Source organism: Amphibalanus amphitrite, unplaced genomic scaffold (genome assembly GCF_019059575.1).
Source record: "Amphibalanus amphitrite isolate SeventyFive unplaced genomic scaffold, NRLGWU_Aamphi_draft 000047F_arrow, whole genome shotgun sequence".
Lineage (NCBI taxonomy): Eukaryota > Metazoa > Arthropoda > Thecostraca > Balanomorpha > Balanidae > Amphibalanus > Amphibalanus amphitrite.
This window is the reverse complement of record NW_024881543.1, coordinates 723,536-738,142: the sequence shown is the minus strand read 5'-3', so window position 1 is coordinate 738,142 and position 14,607 is coordinate 723,536. Positions and strand designations below refer to the sequence as shown.

At 52.9% G+C, this 14,607-nt stretch overlaps 1 protein-coding gene across 38 annotated transcripts in view; it reads left to right on the top strand.

Moving 5' to 3' along the window:
- LOC122377567 (sodium bicarbonate cotransporter 3-like) overlaps positions 1–14,607 on the top strand; it is a 118,736-nt gene that overhangs the window by 59,915 nt on the left and 44,214 nt on the right. For 3 of the 38 annotated variants that reach the window (XM_043357753.1, XM_043357726.1, XM_043357739.1), the window contains exon 1: positions 5,451–5,641. The exons of 25 other annotated variants lie outside the window; for them this stretch is intronic. The gene's annotated coding sequence lies outside the window, so the exon portion shown is untranslated. Of the gene's footprint in view, positions 1–5,443; positions 5,642–14,087; positions 14,412–14,607 lie in introns of those variants that run through there. 10 more of the 38 variants (XM_043357755.1, XM_043357756.1, XM_043357751.1 and 7 more) reach the window with 6 other exon arrangements.

Genomic DNA, 14,607 nt, shown 5'->3' with positions numbered 1-14,607 from the left:
CAGTCAGTGACATTTAAAAGGTCCCACTGGAGTAGGTACTTGATAAATTCTGCGGAGACCCAGAATCATCAGACGGTAGATCTACACATTCCTATCTGATTTTGGAGCGACCCCCATGAATTGCGTAAAACTTCGAGACTGACGATTTGTAGTGTAACGTAACTTTTTGCTTTTATAGTTTGCAACACTTCCATCAAATCTTGAACTGATTCGTATCGTCATTTTTTCAGTAGCGTTTCCTTTCTTTTTTTGTTTCAGCACAATTGATTCATTCATGACTACGTTGTATTTGAATCCTGTATCACCATTGCATTGAAATAAGCATGTTTATTTGCATTTGAATATGCCCGAATTTCTTATTATTGATAGGTATTGTCAATTATCTTTCGGTTTTATTGGGGATTTGGTCTATTCAAATGTGCTACTGGTAATCTTGGTTATCCTCACAGTGCCACTTCAAAACGTCATCGAGTTAATTGAACTACCTTGCATCGGTTTAAATGCATGTGTGAAAAGATATTTAAATGTTAATTGCCACAAACAAAACATGTTTCTTAGGAATAAATCCATCATAATTATATGTTTACATTCAGATGTTCACATTCCCACGGTATTTTCCAAATTCTCGGCAGAATTCATTCAATTTATGCATCTTTGTCTAAATTTTTGCCTTAAGCATTTTATCTAGGAATAAACCGGCTTTAGGCAGATTGCGGCAATAAAAGTATTTGGCGACCTTTTACTTGATGAATAATGCTTTCGAACAATACAGACAATACTTTTTAGATGCTAATAGTTTTACTTGATAAAGGCAATTTATTTTCATCATTTAAATTTATGTTCCCTTTTCTCAGCACATGTGGTTTCGGAATGTCACTGGGTTGCATTTAGAATGTCAAAACGTTGGGTCATTCAATGAATAGACAAACATTTCATTGAAAACTATGCATTCCTAATTGTCAACTGCGATGCCCATCATCGATAATGGTTAGTTCGAGATGACAAGAATGCTACTTGGTCGGCATCCACACTCGTTTTCATTGACCCACAGCAGTGACGGCGCTGTCCGTGGGTTTTTCGAATCCTTGTCCACATATGGTGCCCTCGGAACGTGCTGGCTTACCTCCTCTCGTGACTGGATGCCCTCCACCTTGCCCTTGTAGCGTGCATTCCTCCTACGCTGAAGCGTTGCGCGAAAAAACCCGCTCCAAAAGGGCTTGTGAACGCCCATCTGTGTCTAGATGCTCATTTTGTCCGGTCGCTAATAACGGATTCTTATAGAGTTCCGATTCCTTGGCTGATGCAAATGATAACGAGTGTGTTAAAATTACAAAACAGATGGATGGGGCGTTGTCCCCTGCCCCGGCCCGTCCCTATTCGCTTTTCCGCTACCTGACATCTTAAAACATCGTCCTATCTTCCGTTTGCCACCATTCCCCGGTCTTGCCACGCCCCTCTGTTCATGTCACTCCCCCCCCCCCCCCCCAACTCCAGCCCTACAACGCAGTTCGACGTTTACGTTCTGGCCCCACGCTCGCGCGCATTTGGGGGGATGGCGCGGCGCGTGCCAGAGTTATACTTAGGCCGTCGGCACCGATGGCGATAGGTGGCGCTGCGGTCGAGTCGTTCGCGACAGAACACGGAACCGGCCGCCGGGGGCACTGCTGAAGCCCATTGAGGTCATGGCTGAACGGTGGCCACCGCGGGCTTCGCGGTATAGCGCCCGGTCGCCGGCGGGAGCGAGAGTAATTAAACGCTAATCAATGGCTCATGGAGCGGCGATTATCTGGGCGGATATTGCAGAGCTGATGGCGATAGGGCGCCCCGGGGTGTCACAGGGCTGATTGGTGATAGCGCCGCCACTGAGCTGACGCCGATGACGGCCTGGGAGTCACCTAATTTACCAGTGATAGCTTCAGGGTTCCCTCCAACCTGAAAGGTGCTGAGTAATGGCTCGATTTCAGATCGCCATATTCCTTATGCCGCTACGGTAGCTACATCGCTCCTCTGGCTTCTCATGAATCAAAATTCGGATCGGTAACATAATTGAGGTTATACGCGAAACTTTGTCTCATTGATATTGCCTCTTCTTTTGACATTTTACGATGTTCCTGAGCTCTGTCGTTGACTTTGTCGTTAACGCTAGCCTTACCGTCCTTCTCCTCACCTCAAGGCCTGGCAATGGTGCCCGATCGCTCGATCGTGTTCTATATGCATGCATGCATGTATGGTTTTAAAATCAAACTAGCCGCTCTTTTGCCATTTTACTCGCCGCTCGACATGAACAGTACGGCGATAAAATCCACGAATTGTGAAAGTAGACCATCCTGTCCGTTATGATGGCCCCGTCTCAAAAAGTGCCTCAATTGATGTCGAGTTCCGCCAACCCTGCTGAAAGCAAGGAAAACTGTCCATCCTTGTCAGGGTGTCGTAGAGTAGAAGAAATTACAATACCGGGAACGCTCCTTTGTCTGTTTTCGCTTGGTTTCGCTGTTACTAGCTGCAGCGCGTTATGGCGAGTAAGCATGTGCCATGGGTCAGCACTAAATGCTTTATTTTAATTTGATATCAGCAATGCTGGATTCAGCACTAAATGCTTTATTTTAATTTGATATCAGCAATGCTGGATTCGCAATTCCTGTGAATTGAAATTCATCAAACCAGAGTGGTAATCGTAAAACAATGGGAAGCAAAACATGTTCAAGAGTGGTCCAATGCAAAGGCATCGTATTGCTTGATTGTGGTTTTAATTGCATAGCTGAAAATTATTTATCGCGTATCAGCCAGTGTGCACTCTCTGTCGTTCAAGCGCTGCACCGCACCGGCCGTTCCCTCATCACCTATCGGCCCAACACTGCAGAATGATTTGTTCCGGCGCCTCTGCACGCTCAAACAGCCAGCTCTGAATTCTGATACACACACCCACAGGTGTGCGTGCCACCAATCGAGCCGCGGCACTGCCCGAGAGCGGGCCGTTCCATTGGCGTAGAACAGTCAACAGGTGTACGGAGCACGCCGATATACAACTGCGCGTCTGTCGCACAGTTCAACTGAGCTGCGGCCGTTTGTAATATAATGCAAATTGGCTCGAGCTGATGGCAGAGCTATCTACTGAATTCGGCCATACTAAAACAGTACCATTAGCTAATCACTAGGACTGCGTGCCGCGTAAAATAATCCAACGGTCCCTTTGAAACTTGCCTCTCAGGCTGCAACAGTTATTGATTGTCCATATTTTCCAACATCGTTTTACGCCTAATTTATTTCCAACTAACGCAAATTGTGAGCGTACCAGACCTGTGGCCGGCTTCATGGCAACCTTATTTGCATCACTAATCCTTTTCACGCGAGTCCCCGGCTCGAACGTCCCCGTCTGGCCTCTGCCGCGAGTCCAAGGGCACCGGTATGGGGTAGAGAACCCTCTAAAGGAAAGGTCCTCTCTGCTCAATGGCAGGTGGCTCACTCACTGTTTCCACTCCGCGCGGAGCCTCTGCCGGCCGCCTCTGCCGCGGCGTGGCCCCGCTGCTACTGTGACGTCATCCATGTACCCACGTGGTGGACCGGTGACGTAGCCGGACGCATGCCGACAATGTACAGCGTATCGGCTGAGCTCGTCGTTCCAAGAATCAGTGTCGGTAGCCGCCCGGCGGGCCTCCTTGTGGGATCCCTATAGGTACGAAAAACCAACTGGGAGTTCCGTTGATATTCGCTCATTGCTCGTGGGTGTGGGAACTGTGGTTTGGATGACTCATCGATATGGAAAGCTACTGCGGTTAGAAAGAGTTATTAACATAACTGACGGTCGGTTTGCCTGAGCTTCACACAGGTGCGTTTTCATTAACACCTCAAATACCTATACGGACATTCCGCCCTCCCGATGTTAAATCTGTGGTTGAAATCGGACCCAGCGCGGCCCACCTGCCGTCGGATTCTGTACCCGGCTCCTCGCGTGGAGGCCGGGCGGCCGTGACCTTTCGGAGCCCGGCGGCGGCGCCCCAAACAGCGGATGCCAGTTCCGAGCCGTCCCCGTAAACCGGCGGCGGCGAGCGGAGAACGAATCGGACCGGGTCGGATCGGCCCGCGCCGGGACGAGTTCGGACCCGGCAGTGCCGCTCACCCGGCTCCGACACTGGTCCATTCGGGCTGCCGACACACCGCCGGCATTCGATTGAACGGCTGGTCGTAAACGGAAACGGCAGGAGGAGCCCCCGGTACCGACTACCGACCCCGCTAAATGCACCCCAACACAGAGTCGAAACGGCACCGAAACGGTCCGACTACGGAACTCGGCGGCATAGACACTGGGGCCTGCATGTAAAAACTGAAATGAAACTCCAAGGAGGAAATAAGCAAATGTTAATGCGGCGCAATGGAACTGCTGACAAAAAAAAAAGAGAGAGAAACTTGCTATCTAAAACACCATAGACAGCTTCATTGTAAATGAATGAATCGTAATTCGTATCATAACATCTCCAGAACCTACTAAGTTCATGGTTGAGTGCTCCATTCCATGTCTCTGCAATATGCGTGCCACTAGGCTGTCGATTTATGAGAAAGCTGCACTGTTTGTCGCCTCAGCTGCAGCTGGCAATTTCGCTGTTCTGTCAACGGCACTTTTCGAGGGTCTCACGGGGCCAAAAGTTTGCCGCGCTGGCGTGGGACCCGCATCACCGGTCTCACGCCAGCTCAGGCCCGGCCGCTCTGAGTTGGTCCGTGAGTCGGCCCGCGCTGGGTGCAGCTGAGCCGCTATTCAGCACGAGCTGCGCACTGACTCCGCGGTATTTATGGACCACTTGGAGGCGAACTAGGCTGCGTACACAACGTTCTCGTCTGGCTGGAGTCAGGAGTGCTGCTCCGCTGCGAACTTCCACCGGCCGTCTGAAGCTCGGGAGGGTTATGAGGCCGGAGTGCATCCTTCCGGTCCCCAAATGAGAGGGCCGCGTGGCGAAATACCATACTCTGAGGCCACTAATGGGACGGAGAGCGACTCGCTCTACCGATGGCTGAAATGCAATTTGGAGACCGTTGGAGCTTGCAGAGTCCGACCGATCCGGACTTGATGACAGCGAAGCGATTCTGAAAGATCGTTAACTCATCTCCTATCTTATTTTCCACGAAAAGAGATGCTGGGAAGGCTGGGAGGCTCATCTCAACACAACACGGATCCTTCGCCTGGGACAGATCTCATCCACCCATTGTCCTTCATCGACCCGCATGGTGCGCCCTAATCTGAGCCCCACATATCCCCACTGACCCACATATTAGTGGCGCAATCGATCTCGCCCGGAGGAGGCATGTTTTTCGCCCCTCACGTCTCGGCCGCGTCCGCCTCCGCCGCGGCTCGGCAGCCGTCCCGGCCGCCCGGGCCGCGCTGGCAGCCGGCGGCGCACGCGCGCTGCCGACGCAGCTGCCTCATCGATCCCGACGCGGGCGGCCGCCGCGCGCGAGTCGCAGTCGGGACGGTGCCGAGACGGCGCCGGGACCGACCTGGTGTGGCCCCGGACCGGTGCTGGTGAAAAACGTGAGAGCCGCGCCGTGATGATAGGTGGAGAGGAGGACGCAGCACGCGAGGAGCGCCGAGACTGGCTGACTAACTGACCGAGGGGGAGGAGGAAGAGCAGGAGAGAAAGGTTGGGAACAGGTGAGCGGCCTCGCAGGCGCCGGCTGGGACGCGTCACTGCCGCGGTGTGTGGAGTGTGCCACCGTCTGCCCCCGGGGGCTCAGAGGCGCACGGCCGGGTGCCAGGGGTGCCTGCGCAGCGGGCTGCTGTGGTGTGACCGGGGATCACGGGGATCACCGGGGTGATATCGTCAGCTGGCTGTAACCGATGGAACCTGTCGCGGCTGGGAATGCGGGCCCGACTGCCAGACGATTGCTAAGTGGCACGGCGGGTTTCAGCAGAGGCAGCGTCGATTGTTGGCTTTGGATATTTGCCAGTCGGAATCTTTGAAGGTCGCTGGTGATGCAGCGAAAAAACGCAGTTGAAAACTTTAGCCGCGTGGGCCAGAGGAAGCTCAATTCGATTTCAGCACAGCAGCGCCCGGGAGCATTTCCTTTATTTAAAGGGACTATCCCACCTTCTAAAATGTTGTTAAAACCAGTTAAATTGTGCCCGACTTTATAGATTGGATGACCAGGAACACGGTTCTGGCATTTATTTTTCATTAAACATCTTAGGCTTCCCATATTCCAAACACAAACTTTCAAATATGTGACGTCACAGCCCAAAATTACCTCCTTCCCCAGGCCACATTACTGTCATAAAGCTGATTCTTTTTACTCTGTAGGCACCACAACAAAGTTCAGACCAAGTTTTAACCCTCGCGGGCCCGGGGGGGGGCGTTTTTCGCCCCCCCTGGCGAATATTTGCGATAACTCCCGAACGCTTAGGGATAGGAAGGCGAAACTTTCAGTACCTTTTCTCCCATCAATTTGACATCTTCTGAAGTAAAAAATTTGGACCTAGCCCCATTGATGACGTCACAAGGTCCATTTTTCTAGACCCCTGCACGGCAAACTTCGGCGTCACAGACGCAAACTTCAAATAGCTGCTAAAAATAGAGTTTTAGAGATAAAGACAAATTACGAGCATGGCTGTGTAGCGTTTGACCTAGAGAAAAATGGAAAAATAGTTTTGGTGACCTGAGGTCAGAGGTCAGGTCAACGACCCCGAAATGTGGTTTTAGTTTTTCGCAAATAACTTCGACAAAAATGGTCCTAGAGCTACGGCAGTGGTACCATCGCATTCGCCTTGTCAAGCCGCGTCGAATGATATATATTTTGTTCGGAAAAGGTCAAGTTTCATGTTGACCTCAAATGACCTCGAATGACCTCTGGTTGACCTTGACACATGAAAGGTCGTTTATGATGGATTTGTACCCGCTGATCACGAATCTGGCATCTATTTTCCTCTAAGCCTTCATTTAGAGCTTCCGGATGGCAAAATTGTCTTATTTATTATTACTAACTTGAATCAGTGAAATAGCCTCTAGCAGGGATACTCTTCTGTGACCTTGACCTTTGAGCAGCCTTGTATCGTAAGATGAACCACAAATAGGGAACTGATAAGCCTCAAAACATTTCAAAACATCTTGGAAGTTAGCACGCAAGATGTGCGAAAAAGTGCCAAGTTTGAGGTCAATTTTGAGCGTGACCTTGACCTTGACCTTTGATTTGGAGCACATTTTCAGAATCCTCAGATTCTCTTCTTTCGTTTGACACCCAATTTTGCCGGTTTGATGCAGCCTGCCGTCCTCTAGAAGGCTTACTTTGAGATCACTACACATGTGCCGGTTTTGGCCTTTGACCTTGACCTCTGACCTTGAAAATTGACCTGAGGTCAAAAATTTTAGGTGCATTAAAATCGTCTCGTAAGGACCTTTCGTTTGGTATCGCTTTTGTTTCCGTAGCTCCCTTATTTACGGAGTTAGACAGGGGGGGCGAAAAACGCCCCCCCCCCGGGCTGCGGTGGTTGGGATTACCCCCCGGGCCCGGCCGGGTTAAACGATTTTTCAACGAACAAACCCATTTAAATCAGAATGACTAAACGAGGTGACGTCACACTAACGGTCGCTCCATGTTGAAGATAGGGCCTTGTACAAGGCCCATTTTCAAATGAAGGGAACGAATTTCTTCAACACCAAGAGGCCGCGGGGGTTGCAACCTAGATAGATAGTGGTTTCTGAACCTCGCCGCAAACTTGGCTATCTCAACTCAAACCCCATGTTAAAGGTGGGATAGTCCCTTTAACCACGCATGCCATTAGCTTGAACTTTAAAGCTGATTGGCCCACCTTGAGAGTTTAATGACATCATTTCACCAGTCCCAAAGTTGTCGTGACGTCACATTTCCAGGACTGGAGAGAAGTTTCTCCTAGTGCACCTGGGACAGTCCTGGCCTCTCGTACAGAGCGGCGTTCTGCGAACTCCTGAGTTGAATCTCCTCAGTGACTCCCCCCACTCTGTTCCACACGTGCCGGCCGCTCACATCTGGTATATCCTCTGCAGGGGTTGCGGTAACCGGGCTACCGCGCCGCCCCTCCACCTGCCGTACGGCCGCGCCGCCGCAGGGCACTGACCGGCCTTGGCAGGGCCGTGCACCGCGTCTGCAGCGTGCCGCGCGCCCTCCGCGCCCGCGGAAATGCCCCGAGCAGCAGACAGTCGCCTCTCACCTCAATGACTGCGGCAGTTACGGCTGCATAGCGACTCCATCGGGCCGGGCGCCGTGCCCGTAAGGCGCTACCGCCGCCGCCGCTCGTTGTCGCAGCCGCGCCGTTCGTCGCCGCCGCCGCGCCGCCACCGTCCCTGTTGCTGTCGATGGCGATGGCGGCGCTCGACAGCCGTCAGCTGACTGCCAGGGGCGGCGGCGGAGGGCGCCCCCACGTCCCGAACGATCGGCGGACCGGGAGCTCGCGGCTCGCCGGAGCGACTCCCGCGAGCGGTCCCACTGGGGCTGCCGTGTGGAGCAGCAATCTGGACTAGAGCCCGACGCATTATTGAGAGCTCTCGGCGCTCTCAGCGGGAAGAGACTCGGAGAATTGGACGAATTTACGGTACGGCGGTCAATGGATAGTGCCACGGGCGCTGCAATGGAGCTCTTAAAGGGATGATATTGGCGGGCTGATGTTGGGTTATCTGATGGAGTGATGGCTGCCGATATTGACCGGCCGATGCTGGCTGATGTTCGCTGATGCTGGCCAGACCCTGCTAGCTCTCGGCTGGTAACAGAGCGCCTCCGCTGAGCTGGAACGGCCGCCCTGGGTACGCTGGCGCTGTCCGTGTCTCACGTAACCGGGAGACACGTGATACCGCCGTGATGTGATGCCGTGATCCCGGGACGCTGCCCTCGGACGATGACCGGCGCCGACTGGAGTGCCGCTGACCGGTGCTCCCCTTCCGGGTCGGTCCGCGCCGTACGGGACAGTCCAGCCGGTCTAGACGCCCAGCTGGTCGTGTATGAGCCGGTGTCCGAACTCCGGAGCGGCCGACGGCTGTCGCTGGGCCGGCCGAGCTGGGTCGGGGCTCAGCCGCCGAGGCTAATTGTCGCGCCGGAGGGGCGTCGGGTCCGACGCGGCCAGCCGAGACGCGGCCAAATCTATATCGGCCGGCGACGGCGGCGCAAAGGGCCGCCCCGTTCCAGGAGGACGGCCGACTATTTTCAGAGCGACGCGGCAGCTGACCGTCCGGGGATAATATTTGCAGCGTCCAATCTGCCCGCCGGACGTGTAGGGAAGACGGACGGCCGCCTCTGGCTCCTTAATTCACCCCGTGGCATGTTCCCGCTCTGTTTCATCCGCGGAACGGGACGGGTGTGAGCTCTCCGCCGTTACCTGCGGCCCGCGTAACTCTGTCCGAGGGTGTGGTGTGGTGGACTCAACTGTCACGGTATCGGCCCGATCCGCGCCTGCCGGGAGTCGGGAGTGCACGGGTCAGCTCACTCACAAACACACACCGATGCTGCAAACGGCCGGGGAGGCGGATCGATCAGTCCCCTGAGGCCGCGCTGACCGGGGAATGACATCGCGGACAAGTCGGTAACGGTTTACAGAATCACAGGGGCGTGTAGCGGGTGCGGTCACGGATGCTTCTGTGAAGTTGTTTCTGCAACAGGCGTCTCCTTTCGCAGCTTCCGTTAAGTCGGAGCAAGGCGTTCACTGACAGGTCATATCTGCTTGTTTGTTTATGCCTCTTGCTTCGTGGTGTCTTATGACTGGCTAAATATCAACAGGTTTGGACTGGACAAAATTGGTCCACCAGGCTCACGTTGCAAAGGATATAATCAATACAGAAATAGCGTCGGCGTCGGCCGAAATTCCTGCTGTTATTGCAATTTAAAAGACATGACAAGAGCCCAACGTTAAAAAAGTGGCTGCTATATGAACTTGACCTAATGTCTGTTTTTTTATATGAGTCTGCAGTGATGTGTGGCTATGAGTGGGAAGAGCTGTCATGACCGTACTTATTTGGACGCATTCAGTCGGCATCCCGTTATACCGTCCGGCGAGTAGGGATATCCCCGAGTTTCTGACCGTGCTGCGTGGCACCATGGTGGCACACAGGCCAGCGGGTACGCTGTAAATACATCCATTTACAGTGCGGGCGCGGTGTCCGTTTTTACCGTGCCGAGTGCGTCAGAACCATCATCGATTCGAGTTGACGTGGCAAAAAGCCCAGTTCCAGCTGTCCACCGCTGTGGGCTCTCGGATCGATAGACGCGGCGCCCCATGTCCTTCGCCGTTTGACATTTCGCCGCAGACGCACGCGGCACATCCGCCCGTCTAATTTAATGTTGGTAACTAAGTTATGGCTGAGCCGTTCTTTGGACTGGAGTCTAGGAAATATATCGCTTCTTTTGCAATGCATTATATGTAATCACAGTTGTGTCAGATGGAAATGCTTGCCATGCTGTGAGTAGCGTTTGTTTCGACATTTCCGGCCTGCAGAGTCATCCCGGACCCGAATACGAGCTGGCGCCGTCGAATCAGCCCCCTCCCCCAGGGTGACTCGTCGCCGGGCGCCGCTCCGTTCCGAGACCTCCGTTGTCGTGTCCCGCTCCGCCCGGCAATCGCCGATCGTGGCCAGACGACGGGACTGTTTGCGGGAGAGAATTCGTGCCGAATCACTCCACTGTCAGGGTTGAGTCAGCGTATACCACGTGCTGGCCGCCCGTCTGGCTCCCAGGCGGCCCGCGACCGGTCGCCGCGCCGGCGCCGCCCCGCCGGCGCGACAGGTCGGCCCGTCGAACACATGTGTGACGTCAGCGCTATGTCGTATGACGTCACGATACGCTGCTGTTTGTCTTGTCAGCAGCGCTGGTGTGCTTGCTGCGCAAACGGTGGCGAAAACATCGTTTGGGTTCTGACCGCCTGAACGAGGCGCTATTTGTCTTTTCAAGTCACTTTTACTGCGCTCCTTTGAGTCACGGCTCTCAGGAGAAGTTAAATCACATGTTGTTGTTTGGCTTCCTGCGAATGTGGTGCACCGTCTGGGCGGCATTGCTGATGTGATGACCAAGGTCCATCCAGTGACGTGAACCGTCCTGGTTTGCTGGTGAATGGTGATGCTGACACGTCTCGTCCCTGCGTGGATGCCGGTTAGCTACAGTCAATACCACAGTTAAACGGAAATAGTTTCTCATCTGCTGTTCGTTTCTCGTGTGTCGCCTCAGCTGCGCAGTGGTCGCGCAGTGGTCGGCGCAGTGGTCGCCGCAGTGGTCGCCGCAGTGGTCGCGCAGTAGTCGCGCAGTGGTCGCGCGGTGGTCGCCGCAGTGGTCGCGCGGTGGTCGCGCCGCAGTGGTCGCGCCGCAGTGGTCGGCGCAGTGGTCGGCGCGGGTCTCACCTGTTAATTGGCTGCTCAAAATAGCCTGTTCGTGGTACTCGGGTAACAGAAGTGTTCTGTGGACAATGTGCAGGTAATTAGTGCAGGTATTCTGGAGATGAAACAGTTACTGAAATGAACACGGATATGTGACACTCACCGCACGTGTTTCGGCAAATGGCGCTTATTATGGAGTTGTGAAACATGTGATACGGTGCATATCACCTTAGTCAGGCTCCGGCAGATCGCTTTTTCATTTCCATTTTTGCCTCTTGCTTTCTTGGCGGCAAACTGGCACAGTATTCCCTTTCACAATGAGCACTATGAAAACTTATGTGTGGTAACAAAAACGACAAAGTTGGAAGTCATGCTACAACACTATCCTAAGGTAGCATTGGGTGCCCACTTAAAAAAAAATCATTCCTCCTCCTTTTCAGTTTTCGTTGTTTTTTGTCTCTAAAAGCCACTGCACAGTTTACACTAACACGGTGTGACATTCAACCGCTGCACCTTCCTGGGTATCTATAAGGAGCTGGCTGCCATCCTCCTCACCGCTTCCATCCAGTTCTCTCTGCCCCCGCTCCTATCGATCCCCCGCCTCTGCGGAGCTGCGGTGGCCGGGACGCCCCTGCGCGCCTGTTTACCGAAGCCCGGCCGAGGTGGCGCGTCGTCTTCGACAGAGGCCGTCCGCTCGTCGACTCTCTGGAGCCCGAAATACCGGCGATGCCGGGTCGCGGCGAGGGGGCTCAGCCGCCCGGGGTGGCACAGGGGGGCGAAGTGTGAAGGGGTCCTGGCGCGAATACCGCGACTCTTCATTGATAGGTGTTGACAGGGAAAAGGTGAAGAAACCGGATAGTAGGGACTGAGGGTACTTTAGAGCTGATCGATACGGCGCAGTGACATTTCTTGGGACCGAGGAACATACTTAATTCTCTTATTTATCATAATTTGCACTGATTGAACACATCATATTTTAAACGTTAATTACAGCGTAATATATCCGCTGATCTTCGGGTAAACAAATTTGACTACAAATACCGTTTGCAGTGCGTAAAAACTTCGGTTGTTCTTTCAGTTTGCTCACGCGTTTTTCGTTTTTTCGTCGCCGTTCAGACAAGAGGCTTCCGCTCAGATTCGTTCCCGACCTGTCTATTTTAGCATGTGCGCTATCACTGTCTCTATCGACTGTAATAATACGCTCCTTTCGTTGGTCGCGTGCAAAGCTCAGATTTGTACTAGTGCATGTCAATCTAATGTCATCGCCGGACATTTTGATGGTTTTGGCAAGCCAAAAGACTGTGCCGACTGTGCCGACTACGGATGTCAATTACCAGATTTCTGTCGTAAAGGCGGTCAACGTTGAACGTATACCTAATTTGTACTTAGTATTATTCACAAAGATGCTAACCAATAACCGTGCAACGGTTTACCTAGCACATTAGCGCAAGGCATCCCTGTTCTGCTTTGCATTTGGTGATTACCAAACGTCCTTCGTTCATATTATCGCATCGAATCCTTCCTTGAATTCTCCCTCACTAATAAATACGCACATAGAACAGAGAGTTATTAGACAGACACACTCAACACTCACGTCAGCTCAAACACTCAGGACCTTTGCACCCTCCTGCGCGTGATCGCTTCATGCTCCTCTCCTTCCGCACGGCCCGCGCTCCGTTGCCATGCGCGTGATGCCAGACTCGTGAGGCCAAGCAATGGAGACATTCGGGACTTCCAATTTATACTCATGTCTTGAAAGAAACTACCGAAGATGAGCCAGTGTCACTTACACAATATGCATCATATAATGATCCGTCTAATGCTGATTAGGTCGTTGCAAAACGCCACTATCCTTGATGAAAAAATGTCTCAAGGCCTCCCCAACTCCCATTGTTTATGAGGACTGATTGTACCAATTCAGTTAACATTTACCTATATTTGCTTTGTTTTTAGTAGTGACTGATAGACAGTGGAATTCCAAATTCAGATCCAAATATCAAAATTATAGCCGAGTTTTCTTAGGTGTTGTTTTTATCCGCTGGGACTGAGAGCGTGAGATGATGTTTTTCGTACTCCAGCGTAGATGGGTAGCCATACGGCTTCCACGGTTGACAGTGATGACATCAGTCATCTTTTGCAAGCTCGTTAAAGATTTGGGCTGTACGGGGACTCGAACCCCGGGCCTTTGGATAGCGCTCCAATGCTCTACCTCTGAGCTATACAGACCAAGTACTTTAACGAGCTTGCTGCCAAGTTTTATGCGGATCATTCTTAGGTGTTGTTTTTATCCGCTGGGACTGAGAGCGTGAGATGATGTTTTTCGTACTCCAGCGTAGATGGGTAGCCATACGGCTTCCACGGTTGACAGTGATGACATCAGTCATCTTTTGCAAGCTCGTTAAAGATTTGGGCTGTACGGGGACTCGAACCCCGGGCCTTTGGATAAAAAATAGCGCTCCAATGCTCTACCTCTGAGCTATACAGACCAAGTACTTTAACGAGCTTGCTGCCAAGTTTTATGCGGATCATTCTTAGGTGTTGTTTTTAAAATCTTTAACGAGCTTGCAAAAGATGACTGATGTCATCACTGTCAACCGTGGAAGCCGTATGGCTACCCATCTACGCTGGAGTACGAAAAACATCATCTCATAGCCGAGTTTCCAGACTATAGTGCCACACGTTAAAGAGTCACGAGATGCTCCAGTCATTTCAGCTCATTTGAAACACATTTTCCACTTTTAGGGCCGCCACGTAAGTGATTCGCAGCGAAAGCCTCAGCTTGGGACTCAGCCGCAATAGATACGGGCGTGGGAATTGCGCAGAGTTTCGATCGGTGCCACACGGCCTCACAGTGGGGTGCAGTTTTTTATCTGGGTGTGAGTCGGGGCGGCGCTCGTCGGATCGGTGGCAGATGCGGGTGAGATAGCCGGGTGGCACGCTCCTGCTGTGCCCTCCCCAGCCGAGAGACTGCCGGCTGCCATGCCGTCCCGTGCCCCGGAGGCCGCCACGTGCTGTACCAGTGAGCCAGCCGCAGCCGCGCCGGGCCGCCGGCGCCGCCTTGTGCGCACACACCACCCCCGACGGCAGACAGGGACAGGGGTGAGTCCGGTGACTCCAGTGAGTCCAGTGAGTCCAGTGAGTCGGCAGAGTCGGATCTGTGAACAGATAAGTAGAACGTTATACCTGTCCCGGACGAGCCCATTGGGGCTTCGTTTGATCGAAGTTTTAAGGTTGGCCATTGCCCCTGGCTAAGAAAACATACTTCCTTCAAACGAAGCTGAGTGGAGAAGTTCCT